Here is a 20831-nt window from a genome sequence, read left to right on the forward strand (position 1 = left end):
GATATAAACAAAGAGCAAGTTTAGATATCGTATTGTTTGCATCCGAAATACACATTATCCAATACATGGAAATGTCGGTATAATGCACTTAAACCTTTGAGTGCTTTGAGTACAATTTGTTATGGAAAACCCCATAGCATTGTATGGGGTCCAAGATCCCCATGGCACAACCAGCGCTTGAATAGCGATACTAAACTGCCGTCACTATGACAATCGCCATTGTTAATGTCATAAGAGTGAAGCAATTCTGTTCTGCAAATGTTCATTGTTTTCAAACTCAGAAATGCCATGATATTATAAACATGATACAAAATACAACGGGGTCATTATGAGCTTGACACCCACGAGTCACAGTCCAGCATAAACACTGAGAACAAAAAAAGACGATAAACACAACGCAAGTAAGGCCTACAAGATCGACACTATTGGCGAAAGAGGCCAACAAGTTCGAGATGTACAAATGTAATGTCGAGCTGGTCGGCCTTTTTTACCTAGTGTCAATCTCATGGGCCTTGTTTAATAGTCTTTAACCAACGCTGCCTGGACGTATATCCCCTTTGTGTCAGAATTGAGACTAATCGCGATACAACAACTATCACATCCAGGGGGGCCCAGACCGCCTCTGCTGACGCAGCTCTCGCCGTAGATCACAGTTGCAAACGCCATCACTCAGTTGGGCACACTTAGTTTACATTCGAGGCAGCGGAAGCCTTATCCTAGCCTGGTGGCTTGTTCGTGGACCGCATAACTCGTGGACTAATTTTAGTTGATGTCTAGCTCGTAGGCTGTCCGACTCGTGGGCGATGTGACTCGTGAGCTGTATGTGTATGACTCGAGAGGATGGAGCTCGTGATGTGCACCTAATTAAATTAACGTTGCCTGAGTCAATTCTAGCATGGAAAATGATATACACGATACACGACATAAAAAAAAACAAAAGATGAAACTACATCAAGATATGAGTGGGTTTGAAGATTGATCATCAAACTGACTACACACAAGCGGTGATCACATGTCAAAACCTTCGTTGTTGCTATTGCTATAATATAGAGAGGGAATGTCACGGTTTCATTATGATTGCTATTGTCCACGCGAAACTTTATCACAATGCATCGACATAAGATGTGCTGGCGTTATTGATCGTAAGAGATCCGGGTAAAAACGATACTCGTACAATAGAACGACAATTAGAAGTCGTATAGTCGTAACCTATCATGTCACTCTCGTTTGGAAGATAGACCTAATGCATGTAACCGAATACACAGTTTAAACAAGGATATAGATAGATAGAGAGAACCAGATAATGAAGTTTTCATGCACTTTTTACTGTAGTCAGTCAGGGGTTGTAATATGCTGCTCCATCTACCAGAGTTAGCTTAGAAATAGAGGGGCTCAATTTAATCCGTTGACAAATCAGGAACAAACAAAATTAGGCAGGATGACAAACCAAAAAAAAAATAATAACTGTCATGAAAAGGCCTTTCGTAAGAAATATTTGGCGAGAAAGAATAGCAGAGAGGGAAGTAGAGGAGGAGTATTGAGCGCTAATAGCTGAAAGCTACTCTAGAATTTATTGTGAAAACGAAGTGTCACCAATCGACTGCGAAGAAGTAAGAGAACATGTATCGAAAGAACTTGTGGAACGTTGCCAAAAAAAAAAGTGTACTGGAACTTTTAACGCCAAATAACAAAGTCCATTCTTTCATTCTGAGCAAATACTAACGTTTATTCACTCTTAAAACATCCGAGTCAGAACTGACCCGGAACTGGGTCCGTTGGGGTCATACACCGTTCCGGGTCAGAAATGACAAGGAATGTGATCAGATATGCCCCATTCAGAGTCATGAATCGGGTCAGGATGACCCCATTCGGAGTCTTCATGACCAAATTCCAAGTCATTTCTGACCCGGAACGGTGTATGACCCCAACGGACCCAGTTCCGGGTCAGTTCTGATTCGGGTCTTTTTAGAGTGTTGTACTAATAACTCTACTCCTAGTCCATGGGCCAGGCCAGATATTGGTACCATCTGAGGTGGCAAAACCTTTTTGGTGTCATTTTGTTTGTCGGGCATAGATATGCTTATCAAGCTATGATAGCATTTCCAAATGAGTAGCTTAGTCATAATAAATGAACTTTTAACCCATTTGGTCTCGTTGTTATATCCCTATACTTCTGAATCGAAACTAACCGCTATACAAAGAAGAGCACTGTCTTCTGTATGTTCCATAGAGCTGTAAAATGCAGCTCTATGGTATGTTCACAGGTGTTCTGTTGTAAACGCGGTGCGCTTAGTCTTTATTCAAGGCAGCGAAGGGAACATCCAAAGGTTATGATGTCCACAGCGCTTAGTCTTTTTTCTAGACGGCGAAGGGAATATCCAAAGCGTATGATAGAGTATATATCCTCTAAGAACAACAACGACAAAAAAACAATTCCTCGTGACTTTTACCGAATTTTTCCATTATTTTTCATTTTCCGGCGAAAACGCTACGGTGAAAACGTTGATACCACGCCAATGTCGCTTTATTTCCATCCAACAATATAAGATAATGCAAAAAAAAAAAACATGTACCGGTACACTACGATACATTATAATGAATAATATTGTAAATGAACGGAGTGATTTTTGCTTAAAACTGATGTATTTGTAGATAGGGTGTATAAAAACAGTATAGATAATCCCTTTTATGAGGAACTTTAGATATGATAACGGTACATTGGTCTAGATAAAGACTAAGCGCACTGCGTGACAGCTGTGGACATCATAACCCTTTGGATATTCCCTTCGCAGCCTTGAATAAAGACTAAGCGCACCGTGTTTACAACAAAACACCTGTGGACATACGGAAGACAGTGCTCTTCTTTGTATAGCGGTTAGTTTCGATTCAGAAGTATAGGGATATAAAAACGAGACCAAATGGTTAAAAAATCATTTATTATGACTAAGCTACTCATTTGGAAATGCTATCATAGCTTGATAAGCATATCTATGCCCGACAAACAAACTGATACCAAAAAGGTTGTGCCACCTCAGGTGGTACCAACAACCCATTTTTCGGGTCTTGGCCCATGGACTATCCGTACTGCAAGCCAAGTAAGCATGGAGGCATATTCCTGGTTTCCGGACATCATAAGCTATTCGTTTATTCATTGCGCGCCGTAAGCCCAAACCACTGGTTTGATCATTTGGAAATCTAAACTGGCTCACGAGGATTGGAACTTTTAATGGCATCCTAAGAAAAATGTAAGTATGTAAAAAAAAAAAAAAAAATCATTTTATGCATTGCATAACTTTCGTGTGTATAGAGTGAAATTGCCGCTATGCATGCTAAATCTATATGAACTATAGTAGTAGTGCGAGCTCATGTAGAGCATGAACATGAACGTAAAAATTCAGCCCCAGAGAAGAATGATTTGCATTAATCTGTTAAAACGCCGTCATATCTAATGGGAAACACTTATCGCGTTTACAAAACAAGCATAAATAACGATATGCATGCAGACACCCACCTACAGACACGCATGCACACACAAACTGGAATTAGCGTATCGTCTGTATGTCAGATTGGAAATTAATGGTGAGTATAAATATGGCCGAACTTATTTTTCGCCATACTCTTGACAATAGGGTGGTTTCGCTACACAACGGGAAGACCGAGGGAGAATACGCGGAAGCAATCAGCTGTGAAATCCCCGTACTCAGACTCCCGTCCCCATAAAAGCAGTTTCGCTTTCCTGTACAGGACGGAGGCGTGGGGACAAGATCGCTGATTGGTTGGCTGGCTGGCTGGCTCACTCGCTGCCCACCATCGGGACCGAACGCTACTTTGGCTGAATACCGTACTCGATTTCCCCAGAACGGGATGTTTTTCGGATTTGATCATGCCCAGAAGCCAATTTTGCACACGACACGCTAAAATCCCGGCCGCGTCGTGCTTGGGAAAACTCCCCAATGTTTCTCCGCGACCCTGACGCGCGGAAATATGATTTACATATGCATAGGGGAAAGTAACACCGATTCAAATAATCACGAATGACAGACGAATCTACGTAATTCAAAATGTTAGATCTTGTATTGGGAGTGGCTGCCATGTCTCTGAATTGTACGGCACATTCGGGCTTTCGGAATAATTCGGACATCAAGAATAACTCTTCATTAAAGGTGTGTTCAAAGGAGACCCGCTCTTTCCTATATTGCAACTCTTCTTTAACCCGCTATTACTGAAGGACTTAAACATGGTTACAAGAGAATGGAGATCGATACGGCTGTCCTTCGAACGGAATTCGTCCGGTTACATTTGTGTACCATCGCAGATGAATTTCGATATCCAGTGTTTGGTCAGGATCTGCATTATCGACCGAAAACGGTATCATATCAGATGATTTTGATAATGGAAGTATAATTATCATGATTACGGAGATCACATTGATTAATGGGACAGGCATTGCTTATACAAGAGCGAATTCTCTAACTGTACCTGGCATTCTTTTGTAATCTGCCACCTGAACCGTTTTCTTTATCTCTTTCAAACGCAATTACAACATGTCCGAAATCCCAGAAAAGAAAAGTCATGAAATGAAATTGCATGTGTACATAATATCTAGTCGTTGTGAGGCAGGAAAAGAAATTACGAAAAAGGACGGGGGTTTCAAAGATAGATTCAGCTTTTTGCTTGGAAAACATTAGCAGCATTGATAGTTGAATTAGATATTCTGGATAAAACATGAACATACAATGTAGTTATTAGGTCCAGGGTTTCAACGATAGATTCAGCTTCTTCCTTGGAAAACACTAGCAGCATTGATAGTTGAATTAGGTATTCTGGATAAACCGTGAACATAGTTATTAGGTCCAAGCACCTTATACTGGATTCTGTATTACTTTATCAGGCGTTTTATTGGGGCAGATATTTGGAAAAGATGCTCACTTCCGGTGGAAAATATGAAATTTTGCATACGGGGTATTTAAAAAAAAATTACCGGATCCAAGAGATCTGGCTACGTGGTCGCCCGCCATTTTGAATTCCAATATGGTCGCCGTCAAAGATCCCTATCTTCAGTTCACAATGACATAAGCCATTGAAATCTGATACATAAAAGCATGGTAATATGATGACTTCAACAGACTTATTTGATATGTCTCACCAAGCTGCATGGCAGCCAATTTGAATTTTCCTATTATAATATTATAGTTGTCATGTTGGAGTGCTGAAAATCTCTATCTCGGGTTTGTACGTTAGGCTACCTGATTGACTGCGCGCTGCTGTATTTACATTGTGACGTCAGTGAAAGGTGCATTATGCTTCATTTTTGCTGTACCTTTTGGCATAACCGGTGGGTGTTAGTCGTGATGTTGGTCTTCGCAGCCATATTGGGATTCAAAATAGCGGGCATTGCGTTTGTCAGACACATCACATTTAGTCCTTAACACTCAGTAGGTTAAAATACCTTATTCCAGTGTAGCTCATGCGTTTGTCAAACACATCACATTAGTCCTTTTTTTTAAAACTCAGTAGGTTAAAATACCTAATTCCAGCGTAACTCACCACTTGGAAATCGATATAGGGATTTTGAACATTTCGTCGAGGCGGCCAGATTGGAATTCAAAATGACGGCCATTCGATTTTTGTCAGACACTTAATCTGTTATCAAATACAATATGTCAAAACGCTCTTGCGTACCAAATTTTGGTGCCAAAGGACATTCAGAACTGAAGATAGGGATCTTTAAATTTGTTTTCTGAAGACGGCAGTATTGCAATGAAGAAAACACTCTCTTATAGATAGGTCTTTCTATAACTTATCAGTTTGAAACAAGAGAAGAGTCGTTTTATTTGTTCACTGGAATAACTTTTCGCGTTCGGAAATATGTCAGTTGGGAGTCAGATCATTATTTCAAATATGTCAGGGAAGTGCATATGCTAACAACAATGTTCAATTCACTTCACTTCATTTATTTTCGTACATCTTATACATGAATATTACATCAGAAATAATGTTACAAGTTCTTTTACCTTGTAAACAATATGCAAAAACAAACAATATACATGGTAATTACACATCAATTGAAATGATAACTGGTCAAAATCGAAATGGGGTTAAACAAAGGAAGTATGACGGGACCTACCTAAAGCCAAGCTTGTTTGGCTGTAGGCCACGAGTAATCAGTGTTTTTGAAAAAGATACGGAGAACGGATAGAATATAAGACCAGGCGAGTTTAATGGTACCAAAGAAAAGTGGGATATGAGCATGTGATAAAAAGAAGAAAAAAAAATGTTATTCTATCATGACCTATTTAGTTGTTTAATATTAAGGAATCTTCAAGTCAGAGATTTAACTATGCTATTTCGATTTATGAAATAATGAATTGCCATGTCACATTATTTGGTATTCAGCAAAATCTGTTTTGTGACAATTTCATTTGTTGAAGGATACCAGTACTAACAAAACTAAAGGTCCCTAGAAAAATTTGCTACCACTGTAGGATTTATGAAAAACATTAATAGCCTGCCTTCTTTTGCTTACCGATTACCTCCCTGACAACAGTCAACGACATTTGAATTGGCATTTTCAAATGTTTTTTATAATGTTTCCAGGTTAGCATGCCTGTACAGTGACGGGGCGATCGTTTATAACGGGCCACTCCCCGTCACTGCACAGGCTAACATGGAAACATGCTAACTATACATGCTAACCTGGAAACATTAAAACTGTACATTACTTGAATATGAGGCCATTCTGAAGCAATAAATTTTCACACGACAATTGATATATAATGTACTCTTTAATGAATCCTACAAGGATTGGAACAATCATCCCTCAGCATTTCCACTGATTCCGTTACTGATTAGTTTAATACTAGTCGTCCCCTTTAAAGAATACTCGTGTTTTGTCTCACTCCAAATTTTAGAGAAAATAGCAAGAAAATGGGGTTGCCCTTCCTATCTCTGAAAGAAATACTAATGTAACTGTTTAATTATCTGAGTTAAACATGGTAGTAAGTTCCTTAGAATCGATTTTCAATGTATTTTAAATTATCGTTCCTACTAATAAAGAAAGCAATGATATAAATATGTGTTTTATTTAAACTTCTTTCTTTTTTCCAACACCGATTGTTTTGATTTTGTTCATAATATTTCATCAATCCCGGAACTTTAAAGAAAAAGAAATGTTTGTATCGTGACAACTATCCAATTCGTGAATTTTTACATTTTATATCCTCTCATTCTCTTCCATTTATCACAAAACCGATAAGACATACTAATCACTTCCTTTACTTTGTATATATATATATATATATATATATATATATATATATAATTCTTACCACCTTTTGCAAGCGGGAAACTGGTATAATAATATTAGAATCAGTGATAGCTTTCCCATTCATTCAGAATAATCTGATATTTTTGATCGATCAGTAAGTAGGTCCTAAAATATGTAGGAATAAGAATATTTTCAAATGTTCAGATTAAATTTTGTGTAAAGCTTAATTAGCGTCTGCGGATTGGAGTAGGGTTCTTAATGTGGATGAATAAAAAAATATTTGCAATATTTTGGCTTTGTTGAATACATATTATGATGATTCATTTATTTTGAAGGGAAAAAATAAATAATTATGAAAAGAATATCCAGGCAGCTATGGTTATACACGTCTTTATTGAAATGTGTAAACAAAAAAGCATATTTTTTCCTAAACAATATTTAATAGTAAAAGTATTATCAATAAAGGTTGTAGTATTACATTAGTGCGTTTGTAAAATATCACAATGATTATTCAAGATTATATTTTCTATTTTCACATGATGAATATCAAAATCCATCAGGGATAGATAATTTCTTGGTTCTGAAAAATCATTTGTTATATGATACCCAAATCACCATAAAATATAATACATGATTATGACAATTCATTTTGACAGGGACATTGCGTTTTGTTTTGCTGATAAACAGCCACAGCAGATGTAATTTTCAAGAAGCCCTGCATACAATGCACATACATTAAAGTCAAAGCAAACAGTCCAAAAAGCAAACAAACAATTATTATCTTAATAATCAACATTTTTAAAAGCTCCCTTGTGGAGACATTCATTATCAGCTCCCACATTGAGACTTCCATTCTGTGCTCCCTCGTGGAGACATTGGAGACATCATTTTTACATAATGCTGTATTCTTATAAGAATGTTTGATTGTTCATACACTATTCAGTAATCCGGTCTGATTTGAAGTCAGTATTGCCTGGGGTAAATTTTTTATTTTTTATTTTTGTAGGATCCAATTTTTAAGCACAACAAAAGCAAACAAAAAACTAAATATAAACACACGATTTACAAATCATTCTTTACTACTACATTCGCCAATTGGACTATCGTGAGTACAGAATGGGTACAATCGTTATCATTAAAGGTAGGGAATCCCATTTGCATGCCTTAAATGAAGAGTTGTATAAATACAGTGGTATGTTGAAGAGAGTATCATTTTAGAAACTCCCATAAAGTATTGAAAGTGGAAGGTAACATTCAGTACATTTTTTTTGACCGTTAGATTTTGAATTGAATTTTTTTCGGGGCTCACCGTAAATTCCAGTACATTACTAGGCTAGCTTTGCAGACCCACGCACTGCATGTGTGTTCATCATGTATATTTTGTGAAGAAAGTTCATCAACCCAAGCCTCATTTCTATATACATTCTTGCAACACACTCTATATGTTATTACACCAGCTCTTGTACTTTTAGATTTGTGTTTATAGATAACAAATACAGAAGACTGCAACAAAAAGGCTTAAGTGTGGCTGACACACAGAACTACTGAGTAGTTGAGTTTTGTGAATTATTCAAATTTTAGATAACTGTTGACTTCCAAATTTCTAAGCAGTGGCCTAAGCAAGTCCCCTGAGGTTCATATTTAGTGTTTTGCTACATTTTGGGAGGTCTGTAAAAGGTATCCCCTACCTTTAAAGGAAATGTTTGGAGTGACTGTACAGTGTAGTCCGTTAGCCCGAACGTAACAAAGTAATAAACCTGTATAGACACAATGACTGAGTAAAATACTGTAACAGAATAGAAATACAGGCTGTCACACGGGTGTGCATGCTATTTAATTGAAACACTGGTATATCCGTATATTGAAACAAACAAAGCATACATGTCAGTGTCTTAACTACTTCAGTGATTCTACAAAACATATTTGGAAGTTGATGAACATTCTCTATATATACGTTACAACATGATTACTGTATACTGGTACTGATAATCGGTTAAAACAAACAACAACGCGCAAGCTCACAACATTCTTATTTGAGAACGATAAACTACTTTCTCTAACGTCATTTAGTCAAGGATGCGAAAGAAAATCTCAATTCATTAAATGTTTAATCTTTAAATTATGTTTGTATACTATTCAGATATGTCTACATTTATCCGCATTCAGTGGAATTTATTCGAATTGATACATAATACAGCAATGAAGGAACACCAGAAGAAAATATACATGTCGATAATTATAGCTCCACTGAAGACTTTCACAGCCTTCTACAATAAATTCTATCTGATTTCATTTATTCACTCGAATTAAGTGTATTTTTACACATGCTGGGTTAATATACATGTATGCTGCATCTAGTTACATGAATCTCATTTTCAGAAAATCTATCAGTCTCTCGTCTTTCCTAAGCGACATAAATTTGGTTAACATTCTGTTGCTCAGTAAAAATTAATGCTAGACGCTATAGACAAAGTAAACATCATGTACATTATTTTGTGTTTGCCTTTCAAAATGGTGTCCATCTTCTTGACTGGATGTGTATAATACTTGACATGTGAACATATCCAGACACATCCAGCTAATAAAGATAGCAAGGAGGCGTCAAGAAGACATATATCGTCTCTTTTTTTTAAGTAAAGCTTTAGAGCGCAGATTGTCATGTGACGGTGGCAGAGTAGGTTAGGCACTCATAATTTATTTCTTACGATGACTGCATACAAATTATGTTCCGTGTAACAAATGTCTCTTCCAGTTTATGCAGATAGATAATGCCGTTCGGAAATAGTCCCCTAGATGTTCTCCGGTTATTGGAGCAGTGATTGAACCTTTTCACAACTTTTATTTTCATCTTAACATCTATAAAGCAGGTAAAGGATAAAGTGAATGATGATGAGGATAATTGAACGTACAGGAAAAGTTGGTCACAAACGTTTTAGAAAAAACACACACACATACAAACACATAGAAACCATATTCACAAACCATACTTGTCCATGTAAACATTTTCGTTACAAACAAAATCATTTTAAAAACGTTCATAATGACATTACATCTGAAAAAGATATAGGCGAACATACCTTTTTCACCAAAAGTAAATACAGTACTTGATTGTTACAAAACAGAATCTCTAAATGGTGGTGTACTGCTCAAGATCAAATATATTTTTCTAAGAAAAAAATAATCAAAGAAATACTTTTACGTAGAATTGCTACCATGCACATGACATGTGATTACAATGTGTTAAATGGAGATACAGTGTATTGGATGATTTATAGTTAATGAGATATCTTTTGTGTTCTGTAAACTAATGGTGTCCAAAGGCCGTTATTTCTCGAAGTGAATTTAATAACTTCATCAAAAGTTGCAGTTCTGCTCAGACAATGGACTTCCGATAGTGCATCACTCTCCACTGTAACTATACAATGTACAACACTTACAACAGACATTCACATCAGCATATAAAAGCATACTTAATATCTAATACAGGGCATCTGACTACAGAAAAAAGAAGACCCTTAGCAAAATGTCAAAGTACTGAACGAAAGAAAAAAACAGTGACAATATCAACTACTACCACTGATACAGCTTAGACAGACTACTCTTGGTAAAGATTCGTCTTTTCAATTACTGTTACGATACTTTTTGAAGTAAAAGTTTTCATATGCACCGATTACCATTGTCACAATTAATTTTCACATTGAACGTTGTGAAAAAAATAATAACTGGTGCCTCCTTCACTAAGTACAACGCAAATCTAATTTCAACTTCGAAGATGAGACGATATATTACTTTAGTGGCTTGTGCTACAGGTGTAGTAATTGCTGACAGGATTGACAGTAAAAGTGTAGATGCGGTATATTCAAATCCATACAAGGGAAGGTTTATCAAGAAACGTTTGTAACTAAAACGTTTGGTAATGCATTATTTTCTTACAGTGAATAACCAGTCCATGCGCAAGTACACTCTAGAAACTTATTTAGAATCGAATGGGGAGACTGCTATGCGCTCCAAACACATTTCTCAAACATCAGGAATTAAGTTCATGAATCTCACGTTTACCGTTTGTTTTTAAAATACTTCTGTCAATAACAGAATAATTCATAGTGTACAATGATAAAGATAATGATAATAATAATAATAACAATAATACATGTATATATATATATATATATATATAAACATATACATAAGGTTGTTCAACTTATTGGTATCTGCAACTGCAGAACCAGTGATGTCAATAGGATTCCATTTATCTTCCCGCATAATATCTTTATACATTTCGTAAGCTAACATCGCAGTATGCAATTGGTACAGACTTGAAAAGGGCTCCAAAAGACAACCAATCACATATGCCGTAGTTTTACCGAAGAACGAAGTGTGAATCAGGTAATTGTCTATTATGAAACTTTGGATTACCCACTCCGTTGCATTCATGACAATGATGTAAATGAGGCAGGAAAGATTCCACTTGGTTCTCCGAAGATTCGCCCTGGAGTATCGTTGGATGTTCAGCAGGAAAGCCGTTGTAAGCCAGATGATAATCGTGACGGCAAAAGAATAGACGATTGCGGCAACAGACAGCAGTATATATTCGCTCGATAGCGAGTCCTTTCTTGTAAGGACACCAACAGCTGCAGAAAGACGAACAAAATTCTGACTAAATATTCCGCAGGTGCAGAGCAGAAGAAGGATCTCGTGACCTCTAAATTTTCTTTTGGAAAATCTTCCTCGAAACGCTGTCTTAGGAAAGTTGTACGACTTATTTACCAGCAGAAAAAAGAGAGGGACAAGACAGGCTATTCCTATAATATAAAGAATTGTAGTCTTGAATTCCTCTGAATACTTGATGGGCATTTCTTCAAAAGTGACATTTATTATAAAGTAGACGAGTCCGGTGCAAAAGAGAATTGTCCAACTCCTGTATACATGCTTCAGAATTTCTGAAGACGACCCCACCACTATCTGCTGCGATTCATCCCTAGTGAACTGTTGACTTGACCAGCTCAATGTCATGTGATGAAAATAGGATCTACAGGTTTGTCCTACAGATCGCAGCTTCAACGAAAGACTCTGGCCCTGCATTTCCTCGTGTTGAAAATCGGTGTCACTCAATTTCAACGCAGTCTGTGGAATCAGAGCGTTCCATAGATGCAAGTAAATTGCAGCACTAGTGATGCTGCATTCTTTGTACATTGACTGCATTGATTTTGCAAACTCTTGGAATCCGTCAACAGTGTAATTCAAATGACACACTAGATGGTGCGAAGAGTTCATGACTTTAAGCAGTGGCGAGACCTCCGCTACGCCCGACATCCTCAGTCCCCAGGACAGAAGTACTGCGACCACGAAACAATTAGTTGTTGTTGCAACAAATACGGCATCATGATAGCGAGTAAAGAACAATATTGCCAGGAAAATCGTTAGTCCATTAGCGACAGTTATCAGATTATCACTTATGATAATCACACTTGAATCCCCGCATGCAAATCTCGCTATGATAAAGCATACACTACTAACGATGTCCAAAACGCCAAACACGGTGAATAAATTGACCAAAGAACGATGAGCGTTGAAGACGGTTAGTGCGGCAGGAGAATTGTCGGTGTTGATCGTATCATGTCGCCAACAAGAATGACGCGGAGTAAAATACCTCTCCCTCACCTGCGAGCTGTTATCTGTAAAATGTTCTTCACCTTTTGACCCGTATGAAATGTCAGGCACAAGCATATTGCCGAATTGACTACAGAAGGCTGGGTCTATTTGGTCAGGTCCATGCGGAGACAGTGGTAAAGCAGACGACGATGGAGATGGTCGAGGTCTCCGTTGCGATGTAAATCTACTCCTGTATGGGTCTGTCATTGGCGTTCTGCCTTCCAGTCGAAGACCAATAAGTCGGGCACATTGCCCGCAGCGCATCGGCCATAGAATACGTCCTTCTCGGTGCAATTTCTTCCGATGCCATAAGAGAAAAACAAATGATGCAGAGACGGTGAGTGCAAGGATAACTGTGCATATTTTTCTGACGTACAACCTGATATCCGATTAGCTGTCCTGCTGCCGATTGAGGGTAAAAGCTGGGAGGAAAGAGAGACAGATACCAATGCTTGCGAGTAAGCAAACAAACATCGTAGCATTATAGTGGTGTGGAGACGAAACGCCACAAGACCTATCACCAGGCATATTGACTCCGTAATATGATTTCAATTTACTCCAAATAAACAGTTTCTCGGTGGTATACGATTAGTTCACAAAAGTCGCCTATGCTTTGGGAAGTCGCTCTTACTGACAACTTTACCCACATAAGTCATGAGAATCTTCTCTAGAAGGACATTTGGATCATGTGTGTTTTCTCTTCTCTGTTGAACATCTCATTTCCTGATTTCTCAGCTACATCACAAAGAGGAAATGGGCTATGACTGAGAATTTCACATTGTCGTATTGTCAAGAGTGAAGTTTCTATCCTTTTCAGTAATATGACACACCATTGCTCGTACCTATAATATGGTGCATTGTGTTGAAGTTGCTTAGTGGAAGTATATTTCATTATTGTCTCTTTTCAGAGTTCAAATAATACACTTGTATCTCTTACACAACAGTTGCACAATGAACTATAAAGTGATAACGACAGTTCTAATATGCATTTACAGCTTTGTGTTGGAGCCTCTCGTCGGGGCTTCAAGTGGCTTTTGCCTCGAAATATTTTGAGTGATTTCTACAGATACTTGAAAGTGAAAATAAATGAAGACGGTTCGATTAGCCAATATGTGACAATTACTTAGAGTAGATAAAGTCAATTCTACCAAACGTGTGAACAAACAAACCGCAAAAAAGAAAAAAATGTACCCATTTCAATCAATATGAGATAACTTACATACCATTGCTGAAAACAAAGCAAAATACTTAAATGATATTATGTAATATTTTGAATATCATCTCAATTATTATTTCAATTATGCGTAAGAATGAGGTATGATTGAAAAGATTCTGTATCCCTCTGTTTGGTGATGACTTTATAATCATTCTAAACCCTTTGAAAATCTATCTGTCTTTGTATTTAAAGTGTCCTTGCATCCCCCTTTTCTGCCTTTAAACAAGTTAGATGTTTGTCTATTAAGGGAGGCAGAAAGCAAAAATCAAAACAAAACGAAACGAAACGAAACTATTTTTGTTTAGTTGCAGCAACACTGATTAAAAGGGCACACTGTCTCTGAGTCAAAGGTCAAGTAGTATTTCAGCTTTTCCGTTCCTACGAATTACAATTTGTACAATCATAAAAAAGCTCCATGCCACAGTAAAACAGCAAAAACGAAAAATGCGAGTCCTATTCATGAAAAGGAGCTAGGAAAATTACGAGCTGGTGCAGTAATTTCCATGTAGAGAAGAATTCAGTACATAATATGGAAATTCATATAAAATCATCTCTCATTTTTGAATATACAGATATCGATTTCATTGCATTTACACTTAAACGAACACTTAGATTTAAGCGTGCAATTTGTAAAACACATTAAACGTCATTATATTATGTGGACTTGAATCTGCTGGGAAAACTACTGCTTCTTTAACTTTCATTTTTAGTTCTTTAAACAAGCTACCAACTTTCCCTAAAAGTGCTATACAGAAGGCACTCAGTATCTACATTAACTGTGCGCGTACTAATGTGTATGCCTCGTATGCGACCATTGCTGCATGGAGGCCGTATAGGGAGACCACAGGTTCTAGAAGCGCCCCTATAAGTTCTCCCGTTGGGTATCCGTAGTATGCCTGCAACTCCTCGCCTGACTCAATAAGGATTGTATCTATTAACCACTGAGAGGCGTTAATCACGGACATGTACATTAGACACGATAGGGTCCACTTGGCCCGCTCCACAGTCGATCTCTGTTGCCGCTGAACGACCATCAGGAACGAAGTCATCGTCCACAACGAGTACACTTCGAAGCTTGCGAAGACCAGCATGAAAAATGCGAGATAGACCTCATCTCTTTCTAATGATTGAATGTTTATGATAAGACCGAACCCCGCTGTCACGCGAATGGTGTTTTGCACAAAGATACCTCCACAGCTGAGAAGGAGGATGCGATCATGACTTTCAATGAGCCCGTGGAGTACGGATACAGTGCTCTTCACTGTAAAACTGTCACCACCACTATTTGTAATGTGAGCGTGGTAGTGGCACAAAGCAATCAGAGGAACATAGCATGCCATCCTGCAGCACCACTGAATGCAGACCGCAACAGTTTTAGACAATTGCGGAAAATAGTCAGTGAGAATCATTACGCTTAATGTTATATACATGACAGAGAATGCAATTAATATCGCGAGATTGCGTTTGAGGAAAGATGAAACACTGGAAAGTGGATTATCCTTTGGAAGTAAGGGGAGATTTTCCGTACAAGTAGCACATGCCTGGTTAGTCCTGTTGCATAGGCACTTTTTCAAAGAACTAAGGAGTGGTGTAGGTTGAACTCCATAAACACATCCAATGTGAGCCCGATCATCAGCTATTTGAAGAGCCGATTTTGGTAGAATGGATGACCACATCTGCCATACGATTCCAGCTGCAATGATTCCGCATTCTGCGTAAAAAGGATTTAATACCTCATCATCAACAATCAGAAACTGCCCAAACGTTCCGTTTAGACGGCACGGGTAGCCTACTGCGATATAAGGTGACTGAATGAACGCAGACAGTGGTAATAAGGTCTTTTGAACCACTATCCAGCACGTACCAGAAAAGAAAATGGCAAGAAAGTTAGGAAACAGGCAATCATCTACAAACGCAGCTTCGTAATAGACGTTAAACAGCCACATTGCCACAACTACTATGGTGGTATAACCTACATCTTCCAAAAGTTGAGCTACAAGGGAAGCGGTGAGCGAAGAGTTGGTATTTTCTGACATACACAAAATCACGCCGATAAGCTGCAAGGGAATATTCATCAGGCACAGAATAACGAAAACATACAGGACGTGCAAAAGTGACTTGTGTGGTTTTGAGTAGAGAGGAATTTCCTGATGAACCACAACGTTCATTGGCCGTGGATGCGCTTGGATGGACTGAGACTCTTGTTCATGTGAGTATGATAAAGACGCATTTCCGCAAGTATTAAGACTATTGTCACGATCATCAAGCGGCAACTTTACCCCGTCAACTGTCGTGATTTGTCGAGATTCGGAGATTAGTTCTTGTGATGAAGTAGGCCTACTACTCAGTGCTTCTTCATCCTCTAGCTGGTCATTTCGGTTCTGTGAGTCAATCTTTGGAAGTTGATTCATTTGCTGATTTGCATCCCTTCTGTTTGAAGATGCCGGAAACCGTCCTGAATTTCCCATCAGAGTTGACTGTGACCGTAATGCTACCACACTCGCACAATGTTCACATTTGGTTGGCCAAAAGACTTTCTGCTCAACATGGAGACGCTCTCGTATGCGGACCAAATACACAATTGTCACCTCCATGGTGAAGATTAAAAAGGCTAGGAAGAATCGGCTGAAGGAGTACGTTATATCACCACTGGTGGCACTATGATGCAGATCGGATCTTGTCGGGAGACCAGGTAGAATCGCATAGCTAAATCCGATGCTCACCCCAAGACAGAGTAACAACGAACTGCTGAACGGGGATTTCTTGATTCGCACAGACTCCTGAAGAGGCGTCATTTTGACTTCGTGCAGACCCTTTAAATAATTCCTGCTTTAACACTTTCCAGTACACATTAACTGGTAGCCACACTTCGAGAAAGGTAAAAACGCGTATTTAAACGTGAACAAGCTGTGGCACGACAGTGTCTGACTTTGGCATGCAGCTACACGCATCTGAACTTTGAGGAGCTATGTTCTTCAAGTTTCACTGCAATTACTGCAGAACATCTCATTTCTTCTCAACGTAGGAAAAATATTCGTAATCATATGACAAATCGTCATTTTGAACTGATAACCACAAGAATATGGAAAGATAAGGTTTCACTTCTCTGTCATCATTTTGTGGTCGATACAAAGTGCCATGCAAGTTAAAATCGTTTGGCGATATTCATAATTGACTACAACCTCTCCCACCCCCGACAAAAAAAAAAATAAAATAAAGAAGAGATTAAAAAAAGCGCAGAACAATAGCACACCGTATTGATCTTATTTTGCATTATTCACTGTGCACCGTGATTTTCATCGGTCTGGCAGAATGGTGGCTGTCGAAAATCAAAAGTTGGTTACGGGACTCAAAGGGATGGTGTAATTTGGTTGAGGTGGGGTTTCAGGTTTTCATATCCTTTTGAGAGATAATGAGACGCCTCCCACATTATGAAATATGAAAGAGTAAGTAATTCTAAGATGGATTCAAAGTTCATTTAATGAAAATCGGTTTTGAAATGGTTGAGATATCCAAGAACCAAGTAAAACAAATCAATCCTAATATAGAAGGTTGGACCCCCTCCTTTTTTTTTATAATTTGGATCGCCTTGTTTTACTTTGTTTTATTTTATTTTGGATATCCAAGCAATCAGTGTAATATGTTTAATTTTTTTTGAAGGGTATCAAAACGGCACATTTTTGGAAACGTTGTTTTCTATAAGCAATTATATAAACATTGTTTCACTTTTCCCTTATACCAATAATATAATGGCCGGTCTCTTGGATTTTTACAAAATTTATGCCGTAAAACTAGTTTTCTTTTAATAATTATTATAATATCTCGGCTTCTAAATAACCTATAGAAACTTGATTTCAACAGCTAAATTACCAGTTTTGAGGGCGAAAGAATCCGATGGTAGAGAAAAAACATAAGATTCCTCCATAGCTCCACTTGACTGACAATTTTCACTTTATTGATTGTTTTATGAGAGATCAGACATTAAAGGACAAGTTCACCTTCATATACATAAGGATTGAGAGAATGCAGCAATATTAGTAGAACACATCAGTGAAAGTTTGAGGAGAATTGGACATTCATTTCAAAAGTTATGAATATTTTAAGTATCTGCGCAGTCACTACTGGAAGAGAAGGCTACTACAGTGTATGATGTCACATGCGTACAACTATATAAGGAAAATAAAAAGAGAATTTCACAAAACTTTACTTTTTAAATAAAGTGCACATTTCTTCGACTTGCTATTGACGTATGTTAAGGGTAATATTATTCCCCCCTGCCTTCTGAAAGAGAGAAGTCAAGTGTTCTTTTGTTTATGGGAGAAAAATGGAAATATGTTGAATTTTCTTTATTCTTTCGTTATATCGTTGTACTCATGTGCCATCACAAGCTATAGTAGTCTTTTCATCCAGCCGTGACTGAGCAGAAACTTCAAAAATTCATAACTTTTGAACGGATTGTCCGATTTTGCTCAAACTCTCACTGATGTGTTCTACTAATATTGCTGCATTCACTCAACCCACATGTCTATGAAGGTGAACTTGTCCTTTAACATTCCAATAAGTCAGTGTCCATGTACAATGAACCAACATGCTCCTCATGACAGACATGGAGTTAATCTTTTAACCAGCCAACATTCCTTGTAGAAGAAAAATTCCAAAGACAAAGAAAGCTATTTCTTAATAGAAGATTTGTCAGATTCAACCATAAACTCGCTTGACTTATATTTTCTGTTTTATCGATTGTTTTACAAGTGATCCGACATGAACGTTCCACTAAGATAGTGTACCAAAGAATCAACATGCTCATCATGGCAGAAATGGGTGCAATCTCTCAGGCAGCAAACTTCCTTTACATCTCATCTCAACCATCGTCACCATCAGTTTCATACTTGTTCTGAGTGTGCTCGTTATTTTGACACTCACTGCTGCACCAACAGAGAATGTTTAAGAAAAAAAAAAGATCCGTAAGGTAGCTTGAACCATATCTCGCTTGGGTGACATTCTCTATTTTATGGACTGGTTTTCAAGCAATCGGACTTAAATGTTCCACTTAGTGTCTTTAAGAATCGGCTTGCCCCTCATGACAAAAATGGGTTCATTTTTTGTGGCAACTTTCTTTACATATAGTATACATTGTCGTCATCATCAGTTTCATACTTGCTCTAAATGTCCTCATCATTCTGACACTCGCTATCGCACAGGCAAAAAAAAAATACAATGGTTAAAAACAATCAGCTAAATTCATCAATCAACTCACTTGAATGACATTTTCTGTTTCACTGACGTGATGATTGTTTTATGAGTGATCAAACATGAATATCCCACTAAGACTGTGTCCGAAAAGAAACAAAATGCACGTCATGGCATAAATGGGTTTAATCTTTCAGGAACCACCCTTCCTGTCCTTGTACATCTCCTTCATCGTCATCAACAGTTTTAGCCTTGCTTTGAGTGTCCTCATCATACTGACACTCACTGCTGCACCGCCAAAGATCAGTGCAGATTAAGTTCTTCTTTCGGCAAGAACATCTGGTAGAAGAAAAAGTCTGTTTTGCGTTGAAAACCAACCATCTCAATGGTAGTCAGTAGAGCTGGAAGTGTGTCTGTCATGGCTCGTTTCAGCTGGCCATCGGACTCCTTGCGGTAGCCGTACTGCAGGGGATCCCACTGAGGATCCTGCAGAGCACTTCTGGTCTATCCCTGTACTCTGGCTTGAATGTGGACTCTCAGGACATGCTGTCTCACAGCTCCAAGAGTAGGAGGTACATTGCAGCTTGTCCTTTCTGCCATATGCTTGCAGAAGAGATGCTATCGCAGTTCGGAGATGGTCTTGATGTCAATGTCATGTATTATATTGCATCGTATTTGGGTTTTTCGCATAAAATCAACTTAACACGAATACACAAACGATAAGCCAAATAAAACAGTATTAACTGAAATACGGCTGCATTACCCTGCTCAGCTCTGCCTTCAAGACAATGTTCTACCGAGGGGTCCAGGAAAACCATATACACAGCAGCATTGTACAAAAAAGACTAGATTTCAGAAAACAGTACGCAGCTATGATCATTAAAACCAGAAATACAACCAAAGGTGAGCAAAAAATGTGTGGCAACCGTTCTATACAGCAAGGACCTTACAGAGGCAGACACACACGCACACACACACACACACACACATACACACACATATGTTATGATATCATGTCCATACCATCACTAAATATCTTTTATGTGTTGACTGTTACGATCTTGTATACTTTTCAGCGGAGAACAATAATACAGGAATAACAATTCATAAATGATAATCAGTCAAAATACGGCCGGAGTGCCTAAGCTGCTCAGCTGTGCCTTCAAGACATTACCGCTCTACCGAGAAGTACAGGAAATCTGTAATGCACAACAACATTATACATAAAAGACTAAATTTGAGAAAGCAATATAGAGCGATTAGCATTAAAAGCAAAAAGTACATCAAAAATGAACAAAAAATTGTAGTGACGTTCTACAGCAAGGGCCGAGCACAGGCAGACACGTAATAACACACACGCGCTCACACACACACACACACACATTATTATTATTTAGTAAAAGAACTTTGCTCATAGCAACACTAACTATCTCTTATCTGTTGCTGTTACGATCTTGTATACTTTTGACCAAGGGAAAGACGAAACGACAAAGACAAAAGCAGAGC

At 38.1% G+C, this 20831-nt stretch overlaps 1 protein-coding gene across 1 annotated transcript in view; it reads left to right on the forward strand.

Moving 5' to 3' along the window:
• The first annotated feature begins 4259 nt into the window (after window positions 1-4259).
• Window positions 4260-20831, forward strand: part of LOC139720292 (uncharacterized) — a 39456-nt gene continuing 22884 nt past the window's right edge. The window contains exon 1 of the mRNA XM_071631654.1: window positions 4260-4368. The gene's annotated coding sequence lies outside the window, so the exon portion shown is untranslated. The remainder of the gene's footprint in view (window positions 4369-20831) is intronic.

This window comes from Diadema antillarum, unplaced genomic scaffold (genome assembly GCF_040938485.1).
Source record: "Diadema antillarum isolate AM-2024a unplaced genomic scaffold, OU_Dant_1.0 scf00000126, whole genome shotgun sequence".
Taxonomy (NCBI): domain Eukaryota; kingdom Metazoa; phylum Echinodermata; class Echinoidea; order Diadematoida; family Diadematidae; genus Diadema; species Diadema antillarum.